Source organism: Podarcis pityusensis (assembly GCF_964106645.2).
Source record: "Podarcis pityusensis genome assembly, chromosome: 2".
Lineage (NCBI taxonomy): Eukaryota > Metazoa > Chordata > Lepidosauria > Squamata > Lacertidae > Podarcis > Podarcis pityusensis.
The window spans coordinates 77,624,405-77,640,399 of NC_138029.1; the positions used below are offsets into that span (position 1 = coordinate 77,624,405).

Below are 15,995 nucleotides of genomic sequence, written 5' to 3' on the forward strand. Positions count from 1 at the left end.
AATATAGGATGGGGGACACCTGGCTTACTAGCAGTACATGTGAAGACGATCTAGGGGTCTTAGTGGACCACAACCTTAACATGAGTCAACAGTGTGATGCAGCAGCGAAAAAAGCTAATGCTATTCTAGGATGCATCAACAGAAGTATAGGGTCCAGATCAAGGGAAGTAATAGTACCACTCTATTCTGCCTTGATCAGACCACACTTGGAATACTGTGTCCAATTCTGGGCACCACAATTTAATAAGGATGTTGACAAGATGAAACGTGTGCAGAGGAGGGCAACCAAGATGATCAAGGGTCTAGAACAGGCATAGGCAAACTCGGCCCTGCTGACGTTTCGGGACTACAACTCCCATCATCCCTAGCTAACAGGACCAGTGGTCAGGGATGATGGGAGTTGTAGTCCCAAAACATCTGGAGGGCTGAGTTTGCCTATGCCTGGTCTGGAAACTAAGCCTTATAAGAAACACTTGAAGCAACTGGGCATGTTTGGTCTGGAAAAGAGGAAACTGAGAGGAGATATGACAGCCGTCTTCAAATATTTTAAGGGCTGTCACATGGAAGAGGGAGCATGCTTGCTTTCTCCTGCTCTGGAGGGTAGGAATCAAGGCAATGGCTTCGAGTTACAAGAAAGGAGATTTGCCAACTGCCATACCTTTTGTCACTCCTGATTTCATGTGTGTTTTCCTTGTTTTTGTTTTATTTCCTTTTTACCTTGAACAATAGCTGGGTAGCCTAGAAGTAGTATAGGCTGCTACCTGTCCCATCATCTTGCTTTCCATTCCCCAGAATGCCTCTGAGCCCCACAAGGCTCAGGGAAATTCTTCATAGGGAATGAAGAAGGGAAAGAAAGAGGGTGGAATAGCCTGTCTCCAAAGCTCTTCAGAAACAAAAATGAAAAGGGAATCTGCCATAAATGTATGTTCTTCTCACTTGTTTTGGATTTATTGTTTTGCCCACATTTTTGTTTGGTTGTTTGGGAGTGAACTGTTTTACCTGCTTTTTGGAGGTTGTGTGTGTGTTGGCTATTCTTTGGCCAGTGTTGGCTGCTTTTGTTTTGCTTAGTTGGTTTGTATGTGTGCATGTTGACTGCTTTGTTTTCAGGAGTCATTCTTTGCCTGTTTTGAGGTGTGAGTCTGTTTGTGTTGCCTGTATTTTCTTTGTTTTTGCTATGTGTTTTGCTAGTTTCAGCATCATGAGTTTTCCCTCTTTGAAATAGGTATAGAGTCGTGCCTGTGACAGTTTCTTAGATTTCCAAATGTGTCCTAGCAATTCACTAAAAGTATTTCAAAATACTACAAATTTTTCTGTGATTGGTACTAATTATTATTAAATTTATATACCATCCTTCATCCAAAGATCACAGGGAGGTTTACAACATAAAATAATGGCAGCAACACAATCGAATACATGAAAGTTTATCTGGATTTACTTCCACTTTTTGCATTTTGTATTTACTGTTCAAAAACTGTGGGCTCCATTTGGATGGACCATGCAACTTAAAAGAGATATCAAACAGCTGCAACCAAGATGATCAAGGGTCTGAAAAATCAAGCCTTATGAGGAATGGTTGAAGAAGCTGGGTATGTTTAGTTTAGAAAAGGGGAGACTGAGAGGAGATATGATAGCCATTTTCAAATGTCTCAAGGGCTGTTACATGGAAGAGAGAACAAGCTTGTTTTCTCCTGTTCTGGAGAGTAGGATTCAAACCAATGGCTTCAAGTTACAAGAAAGGAGATTCTGATGAAACATCAGGAAAAACTTTCTGACAGTAAGAGCTGTTTAGCAGTGGAACAGACTCCCATGAGAGGTGGTGGACTCTACTTCCTTTGTGGCTTTTAAGCAGAGGTTGGATGGCTATCTGAGTCATGGATGCTTTAGCTGAGATGCCTGCATTGAGGGGATAGGACAAGATGACCCTTGGGGTCCCTTCCAACTCTGCTACTCCTGTGTGGACCCTATGTGCATGCCAACTGAAGACTACAGTTGATGCATCTGAAGATTTGGATTATAGTCCACAAAAGCTTGCACTATAGCTGGTTGGTCTTGAAGACATCTGTTGTTTGATTACAGATTAAGCCAAATTTCAATGATTATGTACAACATACTGCAGGATTCTAATTACCCCAACATAGCCTGGAGAACCAAAAATTTCCATGAAACAGTAGCTGATACGGATATCTCTCTGCGCTTATTTTTATATGGTAACTTTTAAGATGTTTTACAGTTAGCTGAATTCCTGTGTGCACAGAATTCCTACAGATCTTTATTTTGCAGGAAACTCAGGAATGTTGTAAGAATTTAATCAAACAATTACAATGTACATAAATTTGTTCTGATACCAAGCATCTGAGTAATGTTACAGCAAACACTTTCTTCAGTTGCTGTGCTCTTGTCCTTTGCTGAACTAGTGTCCTTACCAGTGAGTTAGAGTAGTTGCAGCATGCCAATATATTATGAAGTAAATGATAAGAATAAATCCAGCTTCTAAAATAATTCCCTCAGCCTACCCTTAATGCCATGATCACACTGCTTTGTGACTAGTTTCCTGCTTCTGATTTATATATGAAAACAAAATGTTATCATAGTACTTCCAGGATTGCCATATAGGCTTACCACTAAACCACCAAGAGATAACTTGCACATGAGAATAGAGTGGTGGATGTAAAGGCAAGAAGAAGCTATATTGTGCTCCATGACAGAGAAGGCAAGCCATACAGGCAACTCTAGGCAGGAGTGCAAGAGAAGGGAATTTAAAATGGATTTTTCAGGTACACCAGAATGAGACAAAAAATTACAACTGGGTCTAAGTTGGCACATGCTGAATGTTATTGGAATGCAGAAGGAACAAAGAATGCTCAGGGTTTGGTGTTTGTTTATTTTTTACAATAGCATAAAACCACAGTTTGCAACTATGACTACAAGTAGGTTTGAACATTGTGTTCAGTAACTACTGTTACTGAAATTGCTTGTGCAAAATTAATGACAACCATACTTATCTCCAAAACTGTAATGGAGGGAGAGTGCCTGCACAAGAATAGCCATGTGCGCATGGGTGGGGCACCCATCTCCTAGCTGTGGTCATATTGGTAAGTAGTATGTCTGCACTAAACTTGGGAAACTATGACTTCTACTTAATATCACCCATACTTATTCTAAACAATTCAGGACAGAATTTTGTATCATTAATGACTCTGCTAGTTATTCTAGACAAAACAATTACACATCAGCATAAAAGGTATAAGAGGAATATATCAATGTCATTATATACAATGTGGACCCAGAAAACAAAACTAATTTTTGTGGTATCTCATCACCAAAGAGGGACAATGATTTTTGCCCCTCCCTCTTCACTTCCACTTGTACTCTGTCATCTGGTCCAACTAAGGAAATATACACATGGAAACACATTTTCCAATATACTTTAAAAGAACGGGGGGGGGGGGGGAGAAGAATTGTGCTCAGATAATACCCTAGGGTACAGGTTTTCCAAGGCCAATAACTCCATGTCCCACACCCACAATCCCTTAAACTGGAATGGGGCAGTTTTCCTCCTTACAGTTTGTAAGGATATTTTAGTGTGGGGTGGGGAACTAGGCTCAGAAGAGGCATGTCAGGGGGGCTTCCTCCAAGGCTAGTCACCTCCACAACTGTTTGAACTGCAGGATCACCCACTTCAAGGATGGGAAACCTTAGGCCTGGGGCTTAAAAGTAACCTCTCAGGACTCTCCCTTCAAGGCCCTGCTCTGAGTCCTACTCAAGTGCTTTTGGCTGGCTAGAATGTGTCCTTGAACTGTGATAATGCCTGTTTCTTTCGTAGATGGATAGAGGTGTAGGTGGGTGGGTGGAAGACTCTAGTTTTTGCATGGCTGCAATGTAGCCTGCTGCACAAAGGTAAGAGTCCACATTCATTGCTCTGTTCACTTCTTGCTCTGGCCCTACCCGCTTTTTGTCTCTGACCCTGCCCATGAGGATGCCTTTATAGCATGCAGGAAGGTTGTCCATGAGGATGTGCAGTTCTCAAATTGAAAAATGTTCTCCATCCCTAATTTAAGGGATCCTTTGATGTGAAGAAATTGAGTTTGGAGAATATGCACCTAAGGACCACTGAATCAAAAGAAACCAGTAACCAAGTGCTATTGCTCTCCTGCCTTGATGCAGCAAGTGCAGGCTTACACTTGCCTGCTTCTCTATTCTGTCAACCTAATAGCCAGAGTGTACCTTTACTGTGGAATCCCCAACCTTTTTCTCTGTTTTGATGTCCCAGAATGTCTGCATGTGGGACAACCACTTACACATCACATCATATATGTTATTTTTTTCCATAATCTAGTAATATATTCAAGATGAAGGCTTTTATGTTCAATTTTTGTTGTTGTTTGTTTCTATTTTTGGTGAACACAGGATAATAATAATAATAATAATAATAATAATAATTTATTACGGCCGTAGGCCCATACAGATAAAAACAAGACATAAATAACAGCCTGTGCACGTGGGAAAAAACAGCCGCTAAAACACTACTATAACAATAAAATACTATAAGATGGAATGGCATACTACGCCTTAATTAGCTTGTGGTGCTCCTTGGCAACGCTTTTGGGTAAGGACAGCGACCAGGAACCTAGCCACTTTCAGGGTCGTATGGGTATCCTTATCCTGCAAGATTTGGGCAAGGTGGAATTTTGGTGGAGTACCCTCTAGTTTCTGTATGATTGATCCCAACAAATTTGCCCGTGGCACCTTGAATAAGGGGCAAGTGAACATAATGTGCTGAAGCGACTCCGGCGTCTCCTTATCACATTCGCACATGGCGGAGGTTTGGCCCTTTGAGAATCTATGTCTCAGGACATTGGAGGGAAAAACATTAAACCTCGCTTTGGTGAAGGCCAGCCTATGGGCAACAGTCGAAAGGGAGGAGAGGTATGATGGAACGCAGTAAGTTAAAGTGATACCAATGTTCTGGGGCGAACAAACACCTCCCCCCAGCATATAATTTCGCTGTAAATCGATGTCATCCAGTCTTTGGCGGATCAGTCTTTGAGCAGTGATTTGATCTAGTTTTAGGGAATCTAAGGGAGAGATTCCATAGCTCAGGAGTTTGGCATGAATTCTACTGGTCCAAAGGCTGGAGAATTCATCTCGCCATAAGCATTGGGCAAGGTAATGGTCTGGTAATCTATGCCACAATGATAACCAATAATTGAAGACTTGCTTCCACAGGCAAGTTTCTAAGGATGCGATCTTCAATTCTAGTCGCATGGCTGCGTTGCTTACGCACAGGGGGAGCATTAGGAGCCGACGTAGGAATTGGTTTTGCAGAGTCTCAAGAGGAGCAAGGTCTGTCATCACGGCCCAGAGCGGGGCAGCATAAGCAAGCACGGGAACCACTTTTGCCTTGAACACCTTTAGGGCCGAGGGAACATGCAAAGCTCCATCCGAAAAGAAAAATCGGAGGAGCGCATATGACAGAGTTTTGGCCTTATTAAGTAGGTGTTGAATATGTGCTTTCCACCCCAAATTGTATTGAAAAATAACTCCTAGGTATTGAAATTTTAGGACTTGCTCTATTTTTGCTCCACCAAGCTTCCATTCGTATAATCTCCGACTTCTGGCGAAAATCAGAATCTTAGATTTAGCATGATTGATGGTTAATTGGTTGAGTTGACAATACGTGGCAAAGATCTTCAGAGCTCTGGTTAGTCCAACACGTGTATAAGATAGAATTACCGCGTCGTCCGCATATAAAAGGAGTGGACAGCGGTAATCCGCTAGTCTAGGCGCATGTGTACTTGGAGATGAGTTGACTAGGGGTGCTCGCATGAACACAGGATAGGAAGACATCCTTCAGAGATGTGAGGTGCACTTATTTGATCCACAAATGTTGTAAAAAACCATCACAAAAATAAAGGCTACTCTTTTCTAGTTTAGTTCTTTAGTGTAACAGCACCACCTAACTGTAGAATAATAAGCAAAGGCACAATTCCTACACTTTTAGACCTAATTATGGACTTACAGTAAAGAAAACCAGAAATAAACCAAACATCTATATGTATTGATCTTAATGGCAACTTCCTAACATTGCTGTGACTCAGTTAACAGAATGTCAACAGACTGTTTGGTTCATTTTTCTGAATCTATTCCTGCTGTCAGTTTTCAGAATAATGGAGAACTGATTGTTCCTGTTAAGTAAATAACTGTAATGCACTAAAAAATTAGAAGCAGTGCCATGTACTGCCTCAAAGCAGCCTTTCAGTCTGCTATTCACCTAGTTACTGGCACATCCATTTGCACAAATAGTACTTTGTACCCTGGTGCCTCAGATTGGCAGAGGCAGAAATACAAAACAGTAGGCAACCTTTTTTTGGTGTGCAACCTTAACAGAGCTATTTCTCAATTCCAAAAAGCAAATGGTGAAGGTGATTGGTTTTTCTGTACACCATTAGTTTCTACAAGGTTCCTCCTTTAGTATAGTAGAACACAGGGAGTGGGGTCTGACAGTGGGTACAAGGCTTTTCTTCACAAATGTAGTAATGCATCTAATCAAACAGTGGCTCTGTATCTCTTATTTTAAAGAACTATGCAAATATTTCATAGAATCATTTGCTTCTTTAATTACATTCACAACATTCTGAACATGAGAAAAATGTTCACCATATGAATCTGACAACTACAGATGTAACCTACAGAGGCACAGCAAGCTGTCTTATATCAAATCAGATCATTGTTCCACCTAGGTAAAAAAGGTAAAAGCGGCGCTCATCTCACATTCAGGCTGAGGGAGCCGGCATTTGTCCACAGACAGCTTTCTGGGTCATGTGGCCAGCATGACAAAACTGCTTCTGGTGCAACAGAACACCATGCTGGAAGCCAGAGTGCATGGAAATGCTCCATCTACCTCATCATTGTCTACGCTGACTTGCAGCAGTTATCCAAGGTTTCAGATTCTTTCCCATCCTTCCCTGGAGAGAACCTGGTACTTTTGTCCCTTGTCCACAAGCCTCTTGCACCTGCAAAAGACTGGTGTCCTCCTGACAACTCCAGCTCAAACAAACCTCAGATATACCTGTGGTTCATATATAATATCTCATTGGCTTAGCAATAACTTCTGATACTGTGGGAAACTTGCCCTGGATGAAGAACATGAACCAAGATTATGATTTCTACCAGAACCTTTAATACTTAAATTGGTACAGTACATAAGCAAAGTAAAGTTCATATGTACAACACATGGCTAGGCCACAGCTGTCAACGTTTCCCTTTTTTAAAGGGAAATTCCCTTATTCCTAATAGGATTCCTTGCAAGAAAAGGGAAAAGTTGACAGCTATGGGCTAGGCAAGCTAAGATGCAGATCCAGCAAGCGACATGCCCCCTGATATCCCATTATATGGAAATGGGGTGGTACAACTTAGGGAGCAAGTGGGCCTGTTTCTTAGACTAGGCAAGCAAATGGACACTGCTTCAGGAAGGTTGGGCCTGACCTATCTACTTATGTCTGAGCTGGCGTCTCCGTGACCTAGGTGATGGAGGAGGCATCAGCAATTTCTCCAGATCAGATCAGATGGGTGATTCCTCTTTAGGGACTGAACCAGAGGTGGACTCGGGTAGCTCTGGAGACAAGTTGATCTCATAAGCAGAGTGTCCAAGTCAGACCCTGTTGACTCCAGAGACAGAATAGAGCCCACACGTCTGAGTAATGGGCAGGGAAACAGGCAAGGAGATAGGATGGAGAGGAATCCCCCCAACTAGGACCTTCCCTTGTATCCTCTTCAACCTTTCCCCCCAAAACTGTGGCAAAAAGTCAGTCCAATCCCACTGGAATCCAGGAGGGGAGCCCATAAGGCTGTTTCAGGCAATCCATGCCCACCTCTCCTACACCTATGCTATACATGTCAGGTTGGGTTTGGCAGAAAGAGGCTTTGCAAGCACTGCCAATTAGCAGTGCCTACAAAGCCCCTTGTGCAACACTTTCCAAGCACCAACAACCAGCTGATTGTCAGGTGCTTAGAAGTGTTGAACACAGAACTTGCAAAGTACTTTGCACACTACTTTCCAAAACCTCAACAACCAACTGACTGTTGGGTGTTTGTGAAGCACTGCACACAGGGTTGAGCAAGCCCTTTAAATTATCTCTTCCAACTTCACAGGTCAACTCTGACTGGTGTCAATTACCTGGTATCATTGATGATTGACAGGTGCTGCCCACCCATCAAAGTTGGCCCACAAAGGGGGGGGGCGAGCAAAGGGATAAAGATCTGGCCTGCTGAGCCACAAAGCTTTACAATCCAAGTCTACATTGAGCAACGGCAACTCTCCGGTGTTTCATACAAATTTTTTCAAGCCCAGCGATTAAATTTGGGCAGTTCTCCATACAAAGCATGGGTTCTATCATTGAGTTTGGCCCTATCCCTATAGCACTATGGAGGTGCTATGTCAACATAGTTTATCAGGTCCATTCTGAAATCCAGAGATGCTCAAACGTATGTCTAAAGAGTAATGAAAAACATGTAGCAATTAATCTTTCAGGAATATAACAATGGTAAAGTACATATGGCTACTCAACTTTTATTGGTATCATTCCTGACAATCTATACTTTTGCTCCCAAGAGCCATGAAATATATTACTGTAAGATGTTTGTATTGTCATATAAAATGCATTCAGAATTTGTTTAAGTCAAAAACTGATCCTTAATATTTATGCATTAATCAGTATAAATGTTTAATTAATATGCTTTTATCTCTGAATTATTTTAATGTATTTAATGTCTTTTATTACTTTTTCACATTTAATAAACGTAAGTTAAAATACAATTTAACTAGTCCCTCAGGTATGAAGTATGATGGATTTTTATCTTCTTTTGCTCTTCTGCTTACTGCAAAAATAGAAAACTCAGTCAGACCATAGGATGGCAGTCTAATCCCACTATATCAAGGACTTATAAAAAAGGGGGGGGGGAATGGAATGCAAATAAACAAGTTTCTGAAAAATGAAGGATACTTTTACAAAGCAGTTTGATATACAGTGGTACCTCGGGTTACATACGCTTCAGGTTACATATGCTTCAATTTACAGACTCCACTAACCCAGAAATAGTACCTCGGGTTAAGAACTTTGCTTCAGGATGAGAACAGAAATCGTGCTCCGCCGGCGCGGCAGCAGCGGAAGGCCCCATTAGCTAAAGTGGTGCTTCAGGTTAAGAACAGTTTCAGGTTAAGAATGGACCTCCGGAACGAATTAAGTACATAACTAGAGGTACCACTGTATTAGAATAAACTTTCACACTATAGAGAGGATCCTGGTCCACATGAAGTAGCTCTCCTTCTGTGTATCCTACAGCTTCATTTTAAATGAATAATACATTATATTATTCTATATAGCATTAGCTAAAGATTAATGATTAAGTAATTTCTACAGAAATGTGCTTTATCCATAGTTAATCCAGTACCTAAACACATTTACTAGGGAGTAAATCCCACTGGAGACAGAGGGATTTGCTTCGAATGAGCCTCAGAAATAACCGGAAGACAGTGCATTTCTAGAAGGACTCATGCAACACACTCCCATCAGTTCATACCTGCCAATAAACAAGCAAGCTCATCCTGAACCAACTGACCTGGCTCCCACACATGGGCACAGTGTGAAGACCCTGGCTTAATTATTCCTGACAACTTTATTCCAAAAATCACTAAATGGCTTAAATGTACATCAGGTTACACATTACACAGTTCAGGAGTTCAAAGCAGAGCTCTAAGAAACATAGATAGGCACAAGCTAAGACATTATCTCAACATCTGACACATACCGTCTTTTTCGCTCTATAAGATGCACTTTTCCCCTCCTAAAAAGTAAGGGGAAATGTGTGTGCATCTTATGGAGCAAATGCAGGCGGGAAGCTCTGCTCAGCGCTCCCTTTAAAGAGCCGCGCAGAGCGTGTGCGCAGCTCTTCGGGGCTTTTCCCCAAGGAGGGAGAAGGGCTGCCTCTTGGGGGAGCCTTAGCCGCCCACAGCCTCTCCCGGGCAGGGGATGAAGGCTCCCCTTGCCCGGGAGAGGCTGCCGCGGCTATCCCATAGGCCAGGACAGCCAGTGGGATCGTGGCGCTGAGATCCCACTGGCTGTCCTGGCTTCTTGTTTAGCCACACGCAGATTAGATGATTAGGAAAGACAATGATTAGGGTTTGTGCTCTTCCCCACAAAATAAAACCCAAATGAAGATACAGAAAGAGAAGCTGTCCTTCTCTGAATAATAACGCATTTGTTGTAAGATGAAAGAAAAAAATGCCAACATTATTTCTTCAATGTAGAGAAGGCCAGGGAATATCTCCACTAGTCTGCTGCAGTTATTTCCAGCATCATCAAGGACTTATATTTTTCTTTTTGGCTATCTTCTCTTGGTTTAGTGATAAATCTACCTATTCCTAATGTAAAATAATTTTAGAGTGAAATGCCATATTACGTTCATATTACTTCATCCTGGAGAAGAGTGACTAGTGGGGTGCCACAGGGTTCTGTCTTGGGCCCGGTCTTATTCAACATCTTTATCAACGACTTGGATGATAGACTCAAGGGCATCTGCACTGGTTTCCAATCTATTTCTAGGCCCAATTCAAATGCTGTTGTTAACCATTAAAACCCTAAATGGCTTGGAGACAGAATACCAGAAGAATTGGCTCCTTTCATATATACCTCCCCGGACCTTAAAAATCTTCACTACAGGCCATTCTCATAGTTCCTCTTCCTAATGAGTTGAGGCAGTTAGGAAAGAACATTTTCAGTAGTTGCTCTCATATCAAATGTTAATTTTACTGCTGGTTTTCATTGTTTTCATTGTTTTATTGCTCTTACTGACTTTTGTGCTTCTATAGTTTTTCTGTATTGTTTTTAGTTGTGATTGTATCAGTATCATTTTAAATTTGTGAATTGTCCAGAGAACATGTTTAATTGGGAAGTAAAGGTAAAGGGTAAAGGGACCCCTGACCATTAGGTCCAGTCGTGGCCAACTCTGGGGTTGCAGCACTCACCTCACTTTATGGCCGAGGGAGCTGGCGTACAGCTTCCGGGTCATGTGGCCAGCATGACTAAGCTGCTTTTGGCGAACCAGAGCAGCACACGGAAACGCCGTTTACCTTCCCGCCGGAGCTTTTGAACTGCTAAGTTGGCAGGAGCAGGGACTGAACAACGGGAGCTCACCCCGTCATGGAGATTCGAACCGCCAACCTTCTGATCAGCAAGTCCTAGGCTCTGTGGTTGGCAGGAGCAGGGGCTGAACAACGGGAGCTCACCCCGTCATGGAGATTCGAACCACCAACCTTCTGATCAGCAAGTCCTAGGCTCTGTGGTTTAACCCACAACACCACCCACATCCCTCAATTGGACAGTAGATAAAAGCAATAAAGAATACAATACCATGCAGTGTCGTATTGAACACAATGGGATTTACTTTTGAGTAGAAATTTATAAGATTGCATGGTAAATCTGTAAGAAATGTAAAAAATATGAGAAATTGTTCTTTGATTTCCTCCTGCTTTTCTAATTAATGCAAACATTGATAGCTGCTGTTTTTAAACAATTTGTTGAGTATTATTTTCCTAGCTAATAAAAGTCACCAGAAAAATGCAAGTGCAAAAGAAGCATATAATTCAATAAGAGTTTTTAATCTCTTCTCTTTTAAAACTATTATTGTATACACTCTTAAGAAATATGGTTACTCAGTGGAAAGAGACTGAGAATACTTTTTGTGTTCAGTAAAACTTAAGAATCTGCTTTCTATTTGTTTCTGGGAAGACTCGAGGTTTCAGAACAAAGCTGCTAACAAGAAACATATGGGAAAGTTTTGCAGTAAGTGAACAACTGGCTTCAGCTCCAAATGCCACGTATCACATTCCAGTGTCTCAGACAATCTGGGAAGAAGCTTGTAACAGTTACCTTACTTGTTCAATCACACAACAGTGCACATAAAATGTCAATTTTAAAAGATTATTATGTAGAACCACTAAAAAATCAACAAACTTCTAAACTGACAAAGCTGGAAACACTACTCAGATATTCAGTTTGAAGTAAGTAGTTGGCCAGCATAAATCTGGAAAAATATTCAATAAAAATTAGCTGAGCTACATGTGCTGCCAGGAGCCAGACTTGCTGCAGTTTGTTTACAAAATATGAATGTATCAGTACAAATGTGACTTAAGAGTTTTTAACTATATAATTTCTGGGAAATAAGGATAGGCTATCATTCCCTGCTTTTTACTTGACACCAAGTTAATACAGAATATTCTTAGGAAGCATTCTAGGCGAAATGTTCTTATTTTATTCCACAATCAGGCTCCAATGAAACATGGTAATACCTTCTTTGTAGTTTCTGAAACTGAGCACATCAAGTGAGTGTGGGAAATGTCTCTTTCAAAACTCAAGCTAACTAAGGGAAGTGTATACACTCATAAAGCATAGCTTCTCAGTTTAATTCTGCTGAACTGCATTATTTCTAGTTTTTAAACATTTAGTGTGATGGACACACATTTCCAATAGTAATATCTATTTCAAGCAATTATATCCCCGCCCACTAAATCCTTGTTAACGAGAAGGATTAATAATTTATTTTTTTCTCACCGTATTTTTCACTCCATAGGACGCACCCGACCATAGGACGCACCTAGTTTTAGAGGGGGAGAACAACAACAAAAAATCTCTCCCTCTCTGAGCAGGGCCCCTTCAGCGAAGCAGCAGGAGAAACAAAGCCCCTTCCATTTCTCCTCCCGCTTTGCTGAAGGGACGCTGCGCAGAGAGGGAGAGCTGCGCAGCACCTCTCCAGGGAAGCCAGGAGAGCAAGAGGGATCGGTGCGCACCGATCCCTCTTGCTCTCCTGGCTTCAGCGAAAGCAACGCAAAGCCTCCGGAGCACGGCAGGAGTGTTCCCACTGCGCTTCGGAGGCTTCGCGTTGCTTTCGCTGAAGCCATGGAGCCTGCATTCGCTCCATAAGACGCACACACATTTCCCCATAATTTTTGGAGGGGAAAAAGTGCGTCTTATAGAGCAAAAAATACGGTAAATGTGTGCATACCAGCAAAACATAGGTCTTGTTCACAACTGTTTACTCTTGCTGCTAATTGTGTTCAATAACCATCACACTCCAACAGAGTACCCTTAAAATCTTTTTAAAAATATTTTTTATATATACAATAAGACATATAGCAGTCTGGTTCATACATGCTTTCATCAAATTCCTTTTATAACATCATTGTCCAAGTAACATGCTATCTGTGTCTCTGAAAAGTACAGTCAAGATGACAGCCACTGATCCCATTCAGGAGCCATGTATGTGTTTCATAAAAAGGTCAATCTCCACGTACTGATCAGCATGAAGGCAGATGTTACCATCATGCATCCACTAAGAATGCATAGCCTTGGAAGATTATATCTTGAATCATTTCTACCCAGCTTCCTGATTCAGATTCTGAAATAGCTTTTGTCACCCTGATTGATGACTTCTATATGCTAATTTTTCTTGCTCTCTCAGCAGCTTTAGATAACATAATCTATAGTATCTTTCTAGAATGACTTTATGGATTGGGAGTTAAAGGCATGACACTACAGAGTTCTTGCAGCACCCTACAGTTCCTACCCATTGGACTAGTTCCAGAAAATAACAGTGGAGGACCTCTCCTCAGTTCCTTGGAAGTTGTGCCATGGGGCCCTGCAGGGATCCATTTTGTTCCCTATGGTATTTAACCTCTATATGAAACCTTTCAGGGAGTTTTGGAGTGAGGCTTCCCCAGTATGTTGGTCACCCCCAGCGCTCTCTTCCTTTTCTATTGAAATCAGGTGCAGCTGTACAGGTACTTAATTGATACCTAGAAGCAGTGGACTGAATGAGAGCCAATAAACTGACACTGAATTCCAACACAAAAAAGTGTTGTAGATTTGCAGTTATTGGGAGCAGGCTATTCTGGATGCATTCCACACAAAGGAGTAGATGTGTAGACTGAGGGTATTTCTTCATTCTAACTTGTCAGTGAATGCCCAGGTGGCTACAGTGGCATGGAATGCCTATTTCAGCTGCAGATCAAAGGCAGTCACTCCTGGACAGGTATAGCCTGGCCACAGAAATCCATATCCTTGTAATTTCCCAGCTAGACTATTGTAATGAATTTTATGAGGGTTGTCCTTGAAGATGGTTCATAGAGTGGAACAAGTACAAAATGTAGCTGCAAAGGTGTTATATGAACTCATACAGCCATCTTGGACAACACAGGTCCTGAAATATTTGCACTGGCTGCCTTTTCATCACAGAGCTCAATTGAAGGTGCTGCCTTTGATGTGAAAAGCCCTAAGCAGCTTAGGACCTTGCCACCTAATAAATTGTAATGAATTATTTGCTTCATAATCTTATATTTGATGAATTTTATAGTTATGACCCATTTTGTAATGATGGGCAGGATAGAAATGTTAAATAAACAAATAATTCTTTTAAATATAAACATGATTGATGACACCAACATTTCCCACAGAGAGATATTTATGTAGGGCATGCACTGTTTGATCACAAGAAGAGGTTTACTATTACAAAATATTGATATATTTATTGTTTTGATGTAGTTTATAAATGACTGAATGAATGAATGAATAAATAAATAATGGCTACTTTGTGACAAATTGATATCACTAGCTTGTCATTTGTTGCTTTGAAGACTTTCCCCAACTCCTACTAAAATGGCATATCACAGATTTGCTAATTTCAAACTTTTGCTCTTACTTTTTTATTTCAGCATTTGAACTAATAAGATCAGATAGATATATCTGAAACATGATGTTCTTATGTTAACTACAAGTGTTTTGTTTACTATGTGAATTGCCTTTCCATTAATGGAAGTCTTCCTTCTGTTGACAGAAGAGACTCTTGATACAATGGAGGTGCCTGCTGCCAGAAGAGGAGAAGCAGTTTTCATTGGCAGCCCCCAGAGCCATCTCTTATGATGGATGCTTCAGGGAGTGCTCCAGCCGTATGAAGCAATTCTTTTTTAGGACACACATGGCTGCTGGGGTAGGGGAGGGTCACATACTGCCTTTCCACCAATAGGAACACCCTGTTAGTGGAAATCTGCTCACAGAGTGTTAGGATCCAATCCTATATTTCTGTCTTAAAGCATACTATTGAATTTCGAAAAATAATTCAGGCAATATAGTAAAACTTGTATTGATAAAAATGTAAGGAGAACCCTGCTGGAACAGGGCACAGGTCTACCTAGTACAGCACAAGATATGGAAATTGTGAAAGTGATTTTTAAAATGAAATGTTATGAGTGCATCATCCCACCCATCTGCCAGGCAGGAAATATGTCGCTCCAACACATTTTAATACTTCTGTCTTAAAATTCAAAAATTCAACTACTGCATATCTTAATCTACTGTTGAATATCTGTGGCACATAAATGCAAGCCAGGAACCATCTTACATTATTTGATTGTGAATGAAATGGCTGACCTGGTATTTGCTGGCTATATGAAGCTAGGAGAGCAGAGTTGGTCCAGCCCCAGACAGTGTCACTGAATATTCAGTACAGCATTAGGCTTGAGTGGCAAATATCAGTCACGGGGCAATCCCAGCAGACAATTCAATTGTTTTATTGATGCATTTTAAAAATTGCTGTTTTATAATTCAAGTAGGTTATCAAACCAACTTAAACCACACATTACTCGCTAAGTGACCTTGAGCTAGTCACCATCTCTTAGCCTAACCTACCTCACAAGGTTGCTGTGAGGGGGAAATGAGAAGAACCATGTATACCACCTTGAGCTCATTAGAAGAAAAAGAGTGTTTTAGGTCTTCAAATAGGCTCTGTGTTTTGTTTGGCCATATAGAACATGGGGTTTTCACCATCTGCACTCTTTAGTGATGTCCTGATGGCAAAGTAGATATGGATGTCTAGGAACTACCATGTCTATTCCTGAGGTTAGCCTTGTATTTCATAATTTATTTATACTATCCACAGGATAACCA

General features: G+C 41.2%; 1 protein-coding gene across 2 annotated transcripts in view; it reads right to left on the reverse strand.

Annotated features, from left to right (window-relative positions):
- The window catches only part of CENPP (centromere protein P), a 158,362-nt gene that overhangs the window by 88,644 nt on the left and 53,723 nt on the right, over positions 1-15,995 (reverse strand). The gene's annotated exons all lie outside the window — the stretch shown is intronic.